Raw genomic sequence first — 15,675 nt, forward strand, 5'->3', positions numbered from 1 at the left:
CCCCAGTTCCCCCCCCCCCCCAAAAAAAAAAAGAGGCAGGCTACAAGGTAAGAGTAGTATAATCGGTATTTTTAGAATAAGAATGAGGTCAATCTGTGTGTTAATATATATAAAGAAAAAAATTTGAGAGACAACAAAATAATAATAATGATAATGTATAAGTGACAAATTCTAGATGATTTTTAATGAAAACATTTCTTTGACCTCTTTGAATAAATTTATAACTGCTTAAATTTCACAATTGTTTAAATATACCATGGATTACATTTTCACCCCCTTTTTATTGTAGTGATTTTATTTTATTATTACTATTATTATTTTGGGGGTACCAGGGATTGAACTCAGGATACTTGGCCACTGAGCCACATCCCCAGCCCTATTTTGTATTTTATTTAGAGACAAGGTCTTACTGAGTTGCTTAGCACCTCACTGTTGCTGAGGCTGGCTTTGAACTCATGATCCTCCCATCTCAGCCTCCCCAGCCGCTGGGATTACAGACATGTGCCACTGTGCAGGGCTTACTGTATCACTTTTATAACCAGAAAAAAAAATTATTTCCTTGGGAAATCGAGTGGTGGAGCACATCCTGTTTTTAGTCTTGGAGTGCCTTCAAGCTAAGTTGTGCCCATAAATTGATTTATAGAATATATCAGTAAATAGTTTCTGGACTAGCAAAAATAAGATCAGTAAGTGGTGGTAGGCATTCTGTGCAGACAAGTTGTGTCTTTCTCAATAAATATGACTCAGGAGGTATTGTCAGTTAGCATTTGACAGATGGACAAGATTCAACAGCACTGTCGATGTTTAGCTAGTATACCAGACTACTTTGGTTTGAGCAAAAAAGTGCCTATCTCAAAAGTAAAATACAACTAAATCTTCAGAAAAATGATAACTATAAATGAATGTGGCTCAATTAAAGCTCAATTCAGCATAAGTTGAGTTGATGTAGTAAAGTAGCATAGTTGTATTTTAATTCGTTTAAAAAGGCTACTCTGCAACTTCATTTACTTGGTGTATAAAAATGGTGGTGGTCGTTAAACATTTATAATCCTCTTTGAAAAATTTGTCCTTGAAAGGTTATTTTAATGACAGTTTTTACTACAGTGTGGAGTAACAAAACAACATGTGATCCATCACTCTATTTAGGAGGCAAATGAACCCGGAGCCCCTCAGCTTTTACTACTCTTAACAGCTGCTAGCAACGTTAACAGTCGTGTGAGCGTGCATCTGCAGTGCTGATGGCATTAATTATACACAAATTTATCACACTCCCTTCTTCCACCCCAGGAACAGACAGCAATGTATAAAGCAGTTGCAAAAGTAAAAACACTCTTGGGGAAGAATAAATTTTCATATACATCTTGGGAGGGATGAATTTAGTGTAAATATGTCCTTTTCAAAGAGCTTTGGCATTTGAAGGAATACTGTTAAGATTTCTTTTTAAGCCACAGAAACTATATTACTGAGAAAACATCTTACAGAAAAATCCTTTTACAGATAGTGGCTGTTAAATAGACTGCTAAGGGTAATCAGAGCAGTTAGTGTCACTCTTTAGTTCCTTCTTGCACAAATGGAGATATGCACATAAAGATGGACAGGTTGGCACAGACAAGGTAAGGCAGAGAGGGAATAGGTAAGGTGTAGCACTCTCCCATGGAGATCAATAATGGCACTTGACATTTGAAATTCATCATTTACAAGCTCGGTTTAAGTAAACCATTTCATTCCAGGTGGATTTGGTCCCCAGTGCTCAGCCAGGGCTTCTAGCCTGGCAGCCTCAGTGGAGAAACAACCTCTGAAGAACACGGGGAAGAGCAGCAATGGCCAAATAAGGGGGAAATCCACTCAGCCACCACCTGGGCACAAATAGTCCAGATGAGCCCCACTCTGCAAGCTGATTAATATAAATGAGTGGCTTTGATGAAGCCATCGATGAAGTCTATGAAAGAAAGGCTCTCCTCTCCTTCCCATCAGACAAGGACTGGGTTTAATGAAGGAAAGGATGAAAGGTCTGTTGAAATAAACACACCACTAACTCAGAGGAGTTCTGGAGGAAGCTTCTCACTTGGCTGTTTGAAGGGAGCCTTTTCAATGCTGCCAAATGTGTAAGGCCTTTCTTATTTGTGGGAGGGATAACAATCTGTTCTACTGAGCTGGAAGTTCTTTCTGGCTAAGGCGGGACAGCAGAGATAGAAATGGCACTACCAATAGGACAGGTGCAGCAAAAACTAAGCAAATTGATAATCTTAATTTTTAATTTAGAACAGCTGATACATTGGTTTATAAACTACTGGTAACATTTGTCAAAAAGGTTTTGGGAAAATTCAGTGAACTAAACAAAAGTATAAAATTTCCACTGGTACAACTAGAAAGAAATAGGTCCACAAGTTCAGGAAAATGGTTGAAAATAAAGTATTAAGCTTTAATTTTATATAAAGTGTTCAGTTTTAATTTTATATTGGTCAGTACATATATTCCATAAACACTTGCTAATAGCCTACTATATGCCTGGCACTATACTAATGAAACTAGTGCCATCAGGCCAGAGTTGTACCTTAAGATATTACCCAAGAGAGACCTAAATCATAATTTAAAAACATTTTTTAATTCGTTCTTTTTTATATATACATGATAGTAGAGTGTATTTTGACATAGGGAGTAAACTTACTAAATCATAATCTTTAATTAATATATGAAAAGATATCTGGAGTTAAGATACCACTATGGATCATGTGTAAACAAACTCTAATAAGCAAATTTATTATATGTTACATCATTTGCAATATATGCTTATTATACTAGCTGTTCTTTTTAAAACAACACACTCATTGATCTTGTAAAGATAAAGGCCCTTAATTTGTCTCTGATCACTTGGAGGTTAATATACAGGTGAGCTGCACGACCTCAGGCTAGCCATGTCACTTCTTTGGACCTCAGTTTGCTTATCTAGGTAAGCAGTATCTGGATTTTGTCAACAATAAGCTCCATGATCAAAAATATTTAAATATGCAACTATATATACTTTTTATTCATAACTGTAACTAGATTCTGAGAATTGAATGTAGTAGTCATAAAACAAAGTAATTCTGATATTATCATATTGTAGTTAGCTGCTTTGTTTTTCATCTTATAAGGGAATTCCTGAATACAAAGTCTGTATTTGGAACACCATATTCTCAGTACTTCGGTTACTTAGTGGTGCTGTTACTGAGTTTTGAATGTATTTTTTAGGACATTTCAGTGATCAACTTTTTTTCATTGTGGCTAAAAATCTCCATTTTGCCTTCACAACTTCTTCATCTGAGGGCCCTCTCAATGACGTCAACTGGAAGGCTGTTGCTGGCTAGAACTAGGTCTTACAAGAGTTTCTGAAATTTAAAAATTGCAACCCACAGTAAGGATTACACTTTCCCTCATGACATCCACATAAACACATGTATATACACATGTGTGTTTAAAATTTCATAAAACAAAATTTCATTATGCCTGTACTTTCTATTGTGTTCCATTTCCAAAAAATGTTAATAGTGACTAACTAAATTGATTACACACTCACCAATGAATAGGAAGTGATGTGTGGTTTGAAAGACTATCCTATTCCATCAAAATGATAATACATATCATACATGTCAGGCCTTGGTTAGTCATCTAAGTTTCATGTGAGTTCCCCCAAATTTTTGAAAATTTTTAAACATTATTATTCTGAAATATATTTTAAAAGGTATTGTTTTCTTTATCACTTTATACCAAAAACATGTCAATTAACTGAAGGTAAACAGAAAGACAAAGATGGAATCTTTCTTGGACACTCTGGGATATATTCTGTTATGGTGCATTTTTAATCTTATGGGTCTAAATCACTAATGTTTTTGACACTTAGTTTCGATCCTGGTAGATTAAAAAATAAATTGGCTTAAGACAACATTTGGCCATAGGGCTAGGAATTTCAGTAACTTCCTTGGACTTATGAGTATATCTTCCAAGTTCCAGGGTTGCCATGTCTTTTGGATAACAGTTCACTTTTTAGCTCAATCAGCTCCTATTCAAATTGGGATGCACTAAAAGGCAGATGTTTGTAATTCAGAGACATCCCAAGGTTTGTACTCTAAAGGCAAGAACAAAAATCAAAGTATGAATCATGTGCACTAAAATCTACACATCTTGACTGAAACTGTTAATTGTATTTCCCCCAAATACCTTTGCAGCTCTTAAAACTCCATGATTTAAGGAATTTAAAAAATAACTGGCCCTCTGATACTGTGTTCTAGAAAGTTATATAATCCTTCCCTGCTCCCTTTCTTCAATAAAATGAAGTATTAGAAATTTGGGACTGGCTGCACTGTACCTTTGAATCAAATAAGGGATATCCCTGGGTCAAAAAATTTTCAAACTGTGAAAATATACAATTGGATTTTTTGGGGGGTGGTGGTGATGGTGTTATGCTGGGGATTGAACCCAGGGTTATTTTATCACTGAGTTACATTTCCAGCCTGCCTTCTGCCTTTTTTTAAGTTTGAGACAGGGTCTCACTAAGTTGCTAAGGCTGACCTTGAACTTGTGATCCTCTTGCCTCAGCCTCCTGAGTTGCTGGTAAAAGGCATGAGCCACCACGCCTAGCTACACCCCCGGTTTTAAACTGGTATCTTGACTGCTTAACATAACACACACACAAAATTTTGTTGAGATATCAATAACACTCCAATGAGTGTAAACCGGAACTGTTTCAAAATAAATTTGAACAATTATCATTTTGCCTGATCATTCTCAGAAATTTACATTTGTATATTACCTTAAGGCTTTTAAAGTACTTACACAAATGAAGCCATATAAGTTTCTCAACACAAATCTACTATGGAAAGAGTTCACTAATGTGGAATGTTGCTTTATACTGCTGAAATATGCACATAAATCTTATCTCTGACTTGTCCAAAGATTTTGAATTCTCTATTACATACTTGCTTTTATTAACAATTTTTCTTGATTACTTTTTCTTTGCAGATCATTCCATTTTCTAGCCAGGATCTAGTTTAATGTACAAGTTAGACTCTTTCTTATAAGACTCCGAGTTGTAAAATATCATGGTTCTTTGTTGGTTTGTTAGTTTTCTATTTAGTTAAGCATAAGCATTCTGGAGCCAGATTGCCTGTATTTAGGCAGCAGCCCTACTCTTTATTAGCAGCATTACCTCAGGGAAATTACTGACCTTTTCCTTGTGCCTCAGAAGACATTATAAACCAGTTAAGTTTGAGACAGGGTCTCATAAAGCATTTAAAATAGTTTCTATCATGTAGTAAGCACTTGAAGATATGTTGTTATTATTTTAAAAATATTTGGTAGCAATTTTAAGAAAGACTTTCTATTGAAGTTTTTTATTTCAATGATAAAAACTGGAACATTAAGACATTAGATAGGGGCTGGGGATGTGGCTCAAGCGGTAGCGCGCTCGCCTGCCATGCGTGCGGCCCAGGTTTGAGCCTCAGCACCACATAAAGATGTTATGTCCGCCAATAACTAAAAAATAAATATTAAAAATTCTCTCTCTCTCTCTCCTCTCTCTTTAAAAAAAAAAAGACATTAGATTGGAGAAAAAGATAAATGACCTGAACCTGTAATTCTGAGAGTAAAATAAGGGTTCACATGTTAATGGCTAACGGGAAAGAAAAAGAAAAAGAAAAGGCCAAGGCTAGATACTTCAGTGTTCATTCCACTATACTTTGTAGTATTTTATGTCTTTTCTAAGAGTATAAAATAGGTAAGTGCTATGTAACTCAACCCATTATGAAAGTACAAGTGACCTGCAAGAGTGCAGCTATTAGTAATTAAATAGTTAATCTGATATTCTAAACAAGGTAATTGTTCTTTAAAAACAAAAGACTGGACATATGATATTTTGTGTTTTCCCAATTTCTGGCTGATCTATCACACACAGTGAAAATGGCTCCATAACAAAGACAATGAAACCACATGAATGACAACAAATAATTTAAAGCATTTTCTAAACTGCTTAAAAAGAAACTTGCTTGGCACAGCCATACTTTCCAACAAACCCACTTTAATGTTTTCATGGTTTACAATATCAGAAATGACCTCAGGGTCAGGCATTTGTCAGTTAATGACCTGTTGGGCTAATGGCCTTCAGCTTTGCCTTGGGCACACAAGTCCTCCAGTCGGTCATTAGCTGCCAAAAAAGGGCTCTCCCAATCACTATTGCTAAATAAATAAAATTTGCTCCTGGGCTTAGGCCTTATAAGCCAACTCTGGCTTCGAGTGAATTTTTTCCCTAAGTATTTAAACTCTAAAGATTTAAGAAAATAATGGAAATACTCAGACCAAAGTTATATCAATACCACTGAGCTATATGTGGCTATTAATGAAAAGTGGTCTTTTGAATACTCTTATTTCTTTTATGGTGTCAGAATTCATTATTAGTCTAATACAGCAGGTACCAGATTACAAATACACAGTATTTTGGAATTTCATCTGTAAGTTAATTGTTTGGAGTTTGTACCACATTTCCCAACAATTAGCAAGGTTACAAACAAGGTCCACAAAGCAAAGCAAAGTTACATAAAGGCAGCCAGCCACAAAAGCTTGATCAGTTCATACTGTCAGAAATACCATGTACTTTACGTAAAAATAGATTAGTAGAAAACCACACCTTAAAATACCTGCAATTTACCAACACAAGAGGAAAAATAAAATAGAGAACATCTGCTAAATTATCTTTAAATATTGACAGTTAGTAGGAAATTTGGTTTATAAGAGGATGCGGAGAGAGACACTGGTTCTTTCTTACTTCAATTTCATTTCTAACTATATAATATTCCTTTTTCTTCATGCAAGAGTATACTAAGCTTTGCCCTGACGTTTTTCAACTCCAAGTAAAGGTTCTTGGCTTCCTTTTTCTTTTTGAAAGGAACAAGGAAAAAGCAAAAAGGTGGTTGACAATTTTTCTGAAATAAAAGGTAAGAAAACAAAGAATGAAAAATTGGAGGAAAAGGGCTGAAAAGGATGTGAATGCACTCTGGAGATTGACCGAGGTGAAATTAGCACTGAGTTGTGAACAATAAGAGACAAAGATCTGCACCATGTGAAGAAAGGATGGGTGGAGATAAGAGATGCTGGGCCAGGCTGCTGAGAATGCAGAGGAAGGAATCCACCGTTCATCACCCAGTACTTTTGTAAACTACCAACTCAGGAAGTTCCCTGTGTAAAATCACTAGAAGGGCAAAAGAAGAGTAAAGGAGAGCTCGACTTTTGAAAATAGGACTTTCCCCATTCCCCTGGCTTTAGAGAAATAGTGATTTGCCCTAGTGAAAATGGAGGGGGGAAAAGTCTATTTAATTAAATTTACTTCTGGAAAGTAGATATGGAACTTGCAAAAATTAAAGTTGTTAAATGTATTATAAGATTGCTATAACCAGTCTGGCCAACCATGGTATGGTGTTCAACCCTGACTATTTCAGAAGATGTGTTTCTACAGGATACAAATTTTTTTAAAAGCATGTTTTTGAATGCCAGGCATATGGAAGAAACATGCAAGCTTATCTTGCTCTTCTTTATTGTCAGGTTTCCAGACTGACAGACACTCAGAGAAGTGTCCATTTTGTGGGATGGCATTTGACTTTCCTATGCCAAAGAGAAATTATAGTCCATTGTTTTGTAGCATCAAATTGGGCAAAGTTCAAGATTTTAATGAGAAAATAAATTTTAAAAGACATATTTGTCTTCTTATTTCTAGTATATTTTGCACACACTAATAATTTATCACTTGTACTTTAAAGATCTAGCAGATTCAAAGTGAATATAGTCTGTTTAATATGTGACCACAGTAATTTTATGATGGCATTTTGACTTTTCTATTAAATTGATATGGAGATAGGCTCTTTTATTGTTACAATACACGACACCTCATTTACCTTCTGCACCCATTTATTCTAGTCTTGAAAATCTACAGTTGAGTGTGTTATATGTAGTAAAGAGTATTAATCTTGGGTATTAAGCTAAAGAGACGAAAAGATATTAATTTGGACCCAGGTGTGATGGCAGATGCTGGTAATCTCATTGACTCGGGAGGCTCTGGGAAAGGAGCAAGTTTGAGACCAGCTTCAGCAACTTAGTGAGGCTCTAAGAAACTCAGCAAGACCCTGTCTCAAAATTAAAATAAAAAGGATTGATAATTTCTATAAGTAAAATACTGCTTGGCAAAACTACATAGACAATGGGGCTGGGGTTATAGCTCAGTTGGTAGAGTGCTTGCCTCACATGCACAAGGCCCTGGGTTTGAATCCCCAGTTCCACACACATACACAAATGCACCCCACAACAGACAATCTGAATTAATCAGACCCAAACCTATCACTCCTTTTGACTCCCCTCCAAAAGCACAAGGAAGAAGAAAAGCTGGGAATCAGCCTGGTTCAGTGGTGCATGCCTGTAATCCCAACTACTCCACAAGCTGAGACAGGAGGATCTCAAATTCAAGGCTACCTGGGCAACTTAATGAGACCTTGTCTCAAAAATAAAAAATAAAACTACATACACACTGTCAAAATAATGCCTGTTTTAAATAAATGTGATAGAGAAAAATTTAAAGTTATATAATGTAGCATGTTTTTAGGATTTCACTTTCAACATGAATTGAAAAGTAAAATTAATATAACAGATAAGACAAACATCAAGTAAAAGCAGCGTCTTTATTAAAATATAATAGTGTAAAAGTGTAAATATAATAGTGTAAAAGTGTTAAAATATAACAGTGTAAAAGGAGATTTATATGCATAAATTGAGCATATTTACACAAACAAAATTCTTCCTTGTAAACAACATATTTATGCCTTTAGGAAAACAAAGTTAGCATAAGGAAATACATCAGCTATGTAAGGAGTACATCTGTGCCACCGGTTATTTAGAAATATGAATCACTAATGCTTAATAAAATAGCCCCCAGGAGTGACATCAGGACAATGCTCTTGGGTTTTTAGACAAGACCCAGGCTGATTCACAGTCTCCCATCTGATGTACAGCCACAAGTCCATTAAATGAAAATGACTACAAAAATTAAAAAGAAAATACTAATAACATGGTGAGTTCAATTCTTTAAATACTAGGTTTATCACTAAACATGTAAAATAAAAGATTGTTGAAAAACAAAAAAGAGGATGACAAATAGTAATCCATAGTCTTATTTGCACTGTGGCTTAATTCTAAAATACAAATGCAATCTAAATAAATATGGGATGAGAGAAAACTTATAATGTCCAGCTAGATTTCTAAATTATAGTGCTTTTCAATTTTATGATTTTCCCTCCCAATTATTATTATTATTATTATTATTATTATTATTATTATTTTATTTTTTTTTTTTGAGAGAGAGAGAGAGAGAGAGAATTTTTTTTTAATATTTATTTTTTAGTTTTCAGCGGACACAACATCTTTGTTTGTATGTGGTGTTGAGGATCCAACCCAGGCCGCACCCATGCCAGGCGAGCGCACTACCATTGAGCCACATCCCCAGCCCCGCCTCCCAATTATTTAACATGTCTCAGTGATAATTTGATGCTCAAACACTAACGTTTTAGATTCTGGCATGACCATACCATTGTAACATTCAGTGATATTCTACATACACACATATAGAACAACTTATCTCAAAAGAGTCAGTTAATTTATGGCTTAAAAAGAGGCATTTTGAGGGCTGGGGTTGTGGCTCAGTGGTAGCCTAGCATGTGTGAGGCACTGGGTTCGATTCTCAGCACCACATGTAACTAAATAAAATAAAGGTCCATCAACAACTAAAAAAATATTTAAAAAAAAGAGGCATTTTGAGCAGGGCACAGTGACACATGGCTGTAATCCCAGTAGCTTGGGAGACTGAGGCAGGAGGATCTCAAGTTCAAAGCCAGTCCCAGCAACTTAACAGGTCCTAAGCAACTTTGAGAGACCTGTCTCAATAATAATAATAATAATAATAATAATAATAATAATGGACTGGGCATGTGCTTCAGTGGTTTAAGTACCCCTGGGTCAATCCCCAGTACTAAAAACAATAATAAAAACACAACAAAAGAAGCATTCTGAATTTTCTTAGTCCAGGTCTTTACTCAGTGAGGTGCTAGTATAAAAAGTTGCCCTTATATTCCATAATTGAATAAAAATCTAAGCATTAATTTTTAAACTTATTCTTGAATTCAAAATCTTGTTAATTTGCACTTATGTGACTCTAGCTATAATATTAAAAAGACAATTACCAGAGGATTAATATATCAATTTCTATACTCGAAGATATTTAAAAATCTAAGTGTTACCTAAGGCAATTACCTTGAAGACCCCTAATATCTTTAGGGAAAAGCCAAAGGGAGAATAATTGACTTTGCTAATTTTACCCTTGGCAATTATAAAACAGCTCTGAATTTCATCTGACTACAGAACCCTTCATCTAATGGTCTGCCCCTGGAGAAGTATGGTTATAAACATATAATACAGAAATTCAGACAAGAATCCAGCAGCACAAGAAAATGGAAAATTGGTAGAATGAATAAGTCATAAAATATTAAAGTTGCTGCAAATATGCCAACTTTAATTACCAAGTTAAATATATACTCTCAAAGAAAAAGCGGGCTGTCACTGTGAAAAAACAGCGACATTATAAACAGAAATTGTCTTAGGTTCTGCCTGCTCCCTCAATGCTGTGATGTCTATTTATGTTGCTTTATTGAAATTTTCTTTCTTATAAAAGAAAACTCAAATATCATTAAATAGAATCGAACTATACGAAGACATTAACCATATGTAGAGATAAGAAAACTTAATACTGCCTAAAGAAATGTTTATTGCCACTTCCTCCTTTAAAACTAAAACCAAAATAAAACCACAAAACAATTCTAAGATAGTATTAAAGTTAATCTAATTAAGTTTATGGGAGACTCATTTAATAAAATAAGTCCTCTTCTGAGATATTACTTAACCTTCCTTGAAAAACCATTCTCATGAAAACACCGTCAAAGTAAATTAAATAAACTGGTTCTGAATATGGGAGACTGGAATTATCAAACAGAATTCTTGATTTTTCAAGCCTTTTAGTCATCCCTTATTATTGCCTCAGTTTGAAATACTCGTCATATGATTTTGATGCCATCTCTTATTATCAAAATAAGATAAAGCCTAGATTTTTAGAAAATCAATCATGGACCCTGGACATGGTACTCAATCTTTCACCAAAAGTGTGCTGGTGAAGCACCTTTTAAAATTGACCTTGTAGAGCTTTGATGACCCTTTAAAGAAGAAGGTGCAAAAGATTCATGTTTTGGATGATCAGGAGGGATGTACAGAATAAAGGCCTCAATTTAACACATAATTATAAATACAGGAACCAAACCAAACCAAACAAAAACCCCACATCGCTGCCTAACAAGGAGAAAAAAAAAAATCCTCTCCAAAGAAGATTGATAAAATGCAAATCTAAAGGTACAAACCTACACAAAGACCAAGAAGGTACAGCGCTCACTGGAGGGGAGGAGGTGCCTGATTATTCTTATTTCAAGCAGAAGCTTCAAGCTGATTTGTTGTTGGATATTCTAGCCCCACTCCCCCACAGCCCCCCATCCNTTGTGATCCTCCTGCATCAGCCTCCTGAGCTGCAGAGATTACAGGCATGCGCCAAAGAGCCTGGCAAAAACTTCTTCACAATACTGATTAATTGAATATCAAAAAATAATAAGTAGAAGTGGAATAATTATTGTTACCATTTTGTTCAGCCCCTTCCTTGCTTGTGTAGGGAAAAATATCAATGGAAACTTTTTTCTCTAAAAGCCTTATTTGCTGTCCCATTTGTTGAATACTTTAGATTTCCAGTTTATTTTGAACAAAATGCTACCACACATTTAATGACTTATTTATTTATTTATTTGTACTAAGTATGGAAACCAGGGTTGCTTAACCATGAGCCACATCCCTAGCCCTTTTTTTTTTAAAGAGAGAGGAAAGAGAGCGAGCGATCGAGAGAGAGAAAGAGAGAGAGAATTTTTGATATTTATTTTTTTAGTTTTTGGCAGACACAACATCTTTGTTTGTATGTGGTGCTGAGTATCGAACCTGGGCCGCATGCAAGCCAGGCGAGTGCACTACTGCTTGAGCCACATCCCCAGCCCCCTAGCCCTTTTTAATATTTTATTTAGAGACAGTGTCTCGCTGAGTTGCTAAGTGCCTCACTAAGTTGCTGAGGCTGGCTTCAAACTCACAATCCTCCTGCCTCAGCCTCCTGAGCTAATGGGATTATAGGCTTGTGCCACTGCGCCCAGTAAGGTATATTTTTATACTCCACATCAGTATCTTCCAAATCCTATAGTTCAGAAACTCTAACAATAGAGATATTCGTGAATTTTGATGTAGCAATAGATTTTATTTCAATTAGAGGAATATTAATGCATGTTTGGATGAAACTATGAATTATATGTGTGCCATAAACAATTCCAGCTACTCCATAGGTTTCTTAATGTAGTAAGAACATTGATTTTACCACAAATACTGTGCTTCTTCAAATTTTGTACTTGTACTGTTATTATAAACTCATAATTTTATCAACACTGAACTTTTAAAAATATTTTTGTTTTAATTAGTTATACATGACAGTAGAATGCACTTTGATACATCATATATAAAGGAGCATAATTTCTCATTCTTCTGATTCTATATGATGTAGAATCCCACTGGTTGTACCGTTATATATGTACACAGGGTAATAATGTCTAATTAATTCTACTATCTTTCCTATACTCATACCCCTCCCCTTCCTTCACTTCCATTTGCCTACTCCAAAGTAACTCTATTCTTCCCTAGCCCCTACCACTTATTGTATATCAGAGAAAACACTTGGCCTTTGCTTTTTTGGGATTGGCTTTTTTTGCTTAGCATGATATTCTCTAGCTCCATCTATTTACCAGCAAATGCCATCATTTCATTCTTCTTTAAGGATGAGTAATATTTCACATTTTTTATCCACTCATCTGTTGAAGGGCATCTAGGTTGGTTCCGTAGTTTAGCTATTGTGAATTGAACTGCTATTAACACTGATGTGGCTACGTCACTGTAATATGCTAATTTTAAGTCCTTTGGGTATAAACTGAGAAGTGGTATACCTGGGTCAAATGGTAGTTCCATTCTAAATTTTCTGAGGAATCTCCATACTTCTTTCCATAATGGTTGCAAAAATTTGCATTCCCACCAGCAATGTATGCATGTACTTTTCCCCCCATATCTTCACCAACATTTATTGTTGTTTGTAATACAAACATTCTTGCCATTCTGACTAGAGTGAGATGAAATCTTAAAGTAGTTTTGATTTGCATTTCTCTAATTGCTAAAGATCTTGAATATTTTTTCATGTTTGTTGATCGATTGTATTTTTTCTTTTGTGAAGTATCTATCTGTTCAGTTCTTTAGCCCATTTATTGATTGGGTTATTTGGGTTTTTTTTTGATGTTAAGATTTTTTAGTATCCTGGAGATTAATGCTGTACCTGAGGTGCGTACGTGGTATAGATTTTCTCCCATTCTGTAGGCTCTCTCTTCATGTTATTGTTTCCTTTGTTGAGAAGAAAATTTTAGTTTGAACCCACTCCATTTATTGATTCTTAATTTTATTTCTTGCACTTTAGGAGTCTTGTTAAGGAAGTCAGATCCTAAGCTGACATGGTGAAGATTTGAACCTACTTTTTCTTCTATTAGGCACAGGGTCTCTGGTCTAGTGCCTAAGTTTTTGATCCACTTTGAGTTGAGTTTCATACAGGATGAGAGATAAGGGCTTAATTTCATTTTGTTACATGTGGAGTTTCAATTTTCCCAGCACCATTTATTGAATAGGCTATCTTTTCTCCAGTGAATGTTTTTGGTGCCTTTGTCACTCACAAAGGGTTTATCTTTGGCAGATTATACTCATAAAAATTTTACTTTGATCCCATGAATGGACAGAAAGAAAAAAAATCCAAATCATTTTTATAATTAACTTAAATGATTTAACAATGGAAGCACCTGACAACACTGAACTAAAACTGAAATTATTTAACTATTTACTAAGTTCTTCTGCCAATGCTTCCCTTTCCAATGTGCACATAAAACCATATAGTTGAAAATGAATGACATTAACTTAGAAGAGTAGTTATTTATCTACACAAATTATGTCTCTTAGAGTGGCAGGTATATATACCTTCTGTGCTGCATGTGTTAGATCATCATCTTTAGGCAGTGGTCTTAAATTAACTACCAGCTTCCACAGATTCTGATACTTCTCTAGCAAATTTGATTCTCATTTTCATGTGGTTAGTGATATCACTATGGCCTCTAAAGTGGATAGTAAATGTCAACAAACATTTTGTGCAAGTTACATGTTCCTTATCAAATTTCTCCAAACACAAAAATGTAGTACTTAAAAAAAAATGAAACATATATTTTTAGTTTTTTTCAGCTCACTCCTGCTAAAAGGACTTATAAAAACAAAGTGCTGTAAAAAATATAAAATAGTTACCAGATTTCCACTATACAAGCAAGCATGCTCAGCCTACTTTTTACTTGCTGTACAACACAAGTGACCAGTTCTGACTTCTCACATATATTTTATAGACATCAAACCTATGTTTCCCACTGAGCTTACACAGTGGTACCTGGCAGCTTTTTGGTTTTTTTTTTTTGTACCAGGGATTGAACTCAGGGGCACTTGACCACTGAGGAACATCCCCAGCCCTATTTTGTATTATGTAGAGACAGAGTCTCACTGAGTTGCTTAGCACCTCGCTTTTGCTGAGGATGGCTTTCAATTCATGATCCTCCTATCTCAGCCTCCTGAGCCACTAGGATTACAGGCATGCGCCACCATGCCTGGCTACCTGGCAGCTTTGTGACTTGTAGTCCATGCATGGATCATGGTACAATTGGTTGATAACACCAAGTAGCTAACTAGGGCAGCAGTGGCAAATAACTTCTCTCATGACTTAATACAGAAAGGAGTTATCTCAGTCTAGACATTTGTATTTAAGTGTATTTTGTGGGATCAGCAATTGCCCTGCAATGAGGAGGTGTTAATTACACTGTGTCTAAAAGGGCTGTGAAAAAGAGATGAGTTACTTACTGCTGGTTGTCTTTCAGATTTAATAACACCTTAAAATGAGAACTCTGTCCACTGTGTAAGGGTTTCACAGTACAATTAGTTTATATTAGACAAAAATTAAGCAGAGGCTAGAAGTACAATGTGGAAATCTATCAAACCCGTTGTGTCTTATTCTAATGTAATAATTAGATAATAAATCCCTGTTAAAAAATGGAAAATTCAGAACAAAAGCCAAACAAGATGGGATTTGGGGAAAGCTGTCCTACACTGAGACTGTTCTTAGCAAACCAGATGTACACTCAGGTGACCTTCAAGGAAAGGAGATCTGTCCATTTTTGCTTTTCTTCCTCCTTCCTATTGACTGGAGTGAGGCATGATGGCAACTGTCTTAGACCATGAAGTGGTAAGATAAGGAGGGCAGAACAGTAAGATAGAAGGAGCCTGGGTCCTTGACTTTGCAGAATCACCATACCAACTTCTGTATGTTTTTACATGAGAGAAATAATAAAGAATCCCCTCCCACACATACACAGGCCAATGTTCTCTTGTAGTCAAACATAAACCTGATATATAAAG

The 15,675-nt window shown here is 35.4% G+C and overlaps 1 protein-coding gene across 4 annotated transcripts in view; it reads right to left on the reverse strand.

Moving 5' to 3' along the window:
* Positions 1-15,675, reverse strand: part of Pdss2 (decaprenyl diphosphate synthase subunit 2) — a 274,672-nt gene that overhangs the window by 91,319 nt on the left and 167,678 nt on the right. The gene's annotated exons all lie outside the window — the stretch shown is intronic.

The sequence above is a fragment of the Marmota marmota genome, unplaced genomic scaffold (assembly GCF_001458135.2).
Source record: "Marmota marmota marmota unplaced genomic scaffold, marMar, whole genome shotgun sequence".
Lineage (NCBI taxonomy): Eukaryota > Metazoa > Chordata > Mammalia > Rodentia > Sciuridae > Marmota > Marmota marmota.